Source organism: Canis lupus, chromosome 4, assembly GCF_003254725.2.
Source record: "Canis lupus dingo isolate Sandy chromosome 4, ASM325472v2, whole genome shotgun sequence".
NCBI classification, from domain to species: Eukaryota; Metazoa; Chordata; class Mammalia; order Carnivora; family Canidae; genus Canis; species Canis lupus.
Window position 1 is genome coordinate 60,097,805 of NC_064246.1, and position 2,709 is coordinate 60,100,513.

The 2,709-nt window shown below is 44.5% G+C and overlaps 1 protein-coding gene across 4 annotated transcripts in view; it reads right to left on the reverse strand.

The window, feature by feature from the left end:
- The window catches only part of AFAP1L1 (actin filament associated protein 1 like 1), a 60,044-nt gene that overhangs the window by 39,039 nt on the left and 18,296 nt on the right, over positions 1-2,709 (reverse strand). Inside the window, exon 2 of one of the 4 annotated variants that reach the window (XM_035715617.2) lies at positions 2,560-2,668. The exons of the other annotated variants lie outside the window; for them this stretch is intronic. The gene's annotated coding sequence lies outside the window, so the exon portion shown is untranslated. The remainder of the gene's footprint in view (positions 1-2,559; positions 2,669-2,709) is intronic. 4 annotated transcript variants of the gene reach the window in all.

Consider the following 2,709-nt stretch of genomic DNA (forward strand, 5'->3'; position numbering starts at 1 on the left):
AAAATATATTTAAGATTAGACCACTGAGTGCTTATTGTTACTGGTGAATACCTAAGACTAAGATCAGTTTTCTCTCTGTTCCTCTCCCCTCCCCACTTTAAATCAAAATGAGAGGGCACAGAACAGAAAATAAGCCACAGGCCAAAAGCACTGTTACTTGTTCCCAGGAGTGCACACCCCCATGAGCGCGAATGAAGCTTTCACGCAAAAGGTCTTTACCATAGCCTGTGTGGGTTCTAATGCAGGGAAGGTTGGGTTTATTTAGAGATCTGAAAGGGAGAATCTAATTTCCATAACAAAAGACACGTGAATAATTAACCTTCTGCAAACCACAGGGATAATAACCCCTGTTTTGGCACCTACTTGGTCAGCCTAGTGGGCGCCCTGAACTTGTGATCTCATTCCTGGGCACCTTTCAGACTTCAGAATTTATAAAAATGCTTGGAAACAGTTTGCAAGTTACAATTTCATTAAATGCAAGGCAGTAGGAGGAACTACAGCTCCCCTTTCTCCCATCTCCTTCTCTGACAAGCCTCTTTAAGACAAGGATAACTCATCCTTTGTTTTCAAAGTCAGAGAACATGCAACAAGCATGATTTTAAAAATGCAAAATAGGAAAGTTGTCAGTACACTCTTTTTTTTTTTTTTTTAAACAAAGGGCTTACATGTTTTGTTTACTCAAATTTTCTTTCTCATTTTCCAAATAGCAAAATAACCCAATTTCCAGCTCATAAAGTCTCCTGAGCTGGAGAAAGTTTCAATGTGTTACTTTCAACATTTTTGATCATGATTTGAGAGATGACTTACTGTACACTGCACTTTAACGAGCTAGTCCATTAATGAGGTATGACCCATTGTAGGGGTGGGGAGGTAGGGTTTCCTGGAAAGGAAAGCAGTCCACTTAGCAGGTATGACCTCAGTGTTTGCATGGTGGGAGGGAAGAGGAAGCCCTCCTATGGTCCTCCAACTCTACAGGCCCTTTCAGAGAGACCTCCCCCCAGGCTGCCCTCATGCTCCTTTCCTCAGCCTCTTAACCAGGGCCTTTGCACATGCTGTTCCTTCTGCTTGTCAGAACCCCCTTCTCCTGCCAACCAGTAATGCTCTCTTCAGCTCTCTCACCACACATGACTGCCTCAGAGAAGTGTCCCCTGTCTTTTGGATCACATCTGTCCCCTATTTTACACTACGTAGCATCATTCTCCCTGTGGTATGTGCTGTGGTGAAATGTTACATCTAATTATATATTTCTTCAATTAACATCAAATTCCTCCACTTGAGCTTGAACTCCATGAGGGCAGGAATAGGGCCAACTTTTGCTAGTGCCTGACATAGAGTCTATACTTTATTTGTGGAGGGAATAAATTCCTGAAGCAAACTTAAGAGTTGATAGTCTAGTAGCTAGTTCATGTGATTTAAAAACCATGTCTATGATAGTGAGTCAGCATAGTAAGAGGATGCTTAAAAAAGAAAAAAAAAAAAAAAAAAAAAAAAAAAAACAGGTAACAATAGTCCTGGGGAACAGATGGAAGTTGAAGTCCAATTTCTTCCTTGGCTAAGTTCCCCAAACCCTATTTGGTTGAGCTTGTATCCCGTGGGTGAATACGGCTGCCAACAGACTTAGTGAAGCACATTTCATAGTTGGTGGATTTTAATCCTAACATATGAATGGGGAAATAAAAATGACTAACATATATTAAGCAACCCAAACTGAGTTCAGGTCCCGTCTCCCCTTCCCCCCCATTGCCTAGCTGTGCACCTTTGGGACACTTACATTATCACCCTGTGCCTCAGATACACCGCCAGTGACCTATGAGCCTACGTACCTCATCGGTGGGAACAAGCCCTAATACATGAAAATGTGCCTAGTACAGTGCCTGGCACATAGTAGGTTCTCAATAAATGTTAGCTATTTGCATTACTCTTACATTGTCATTCTATGTCACCCTCTGCTTTAAAGAGATTTACATGTATTATTTACACAGTTTAATTCTTATGACAAGGCGGGCTAGCCCCATTTTACATGAGTGGGAAGTGCAGATTGCAAAACAGGAAGACCGGTAAGGAGCTCTTCAGTGATGCCTGCCCCAGTGGTCCTTCGTGGCACTACCCCTGTCTACCCAGCTCTGGGTTAACTCCACAGAGAAGCCACCACCTACAGGTGAGGCCTGCAGACCCGCCCCTTCACTTTGTGGGTACAGAAATCTCTCCTTCCCCTGCTCACAGTCTCTTTCAAGTTGCTGCGGATCTACCTACTGGGGGCCATGGGGACATCTCACTTCCTCCAGATTCATAAGCACTTCTCTTGGAGTCCAAGTGAAGGCCAAACAGTGGGCACAATAGCGGAGAGGGAACCAAGCTGGTCGGACTGGCATTGTTGGTCACTAAAACAAACACTTCCTGTTGTCCCAGAGTGTTTGGGGAAGACCAGGGTTCCTGCGGGCTGGAAAAAAATGAAAAAGGAGCAGCAAAGCAACCCAGCTGCAAAGCCAATGCCTTGGTGCTGACTGCTTTCCAGGAGTTAAATATAGCCCCTGTGTGAGGGAGGGCAGGGGAGGTCACCTTGGAAGGCTTTTGTGTGTGTTCATTACAGCTGGTGCAGGAAACTCCATATCCTTTATGCTGAAGAGAATAGTGCAGGTTTGACTCCACCATCCAGAAGTACAGAATCCTAAGGGAGGGAGGTGGGAAGGGAGAGGGGGAGGACTTGGG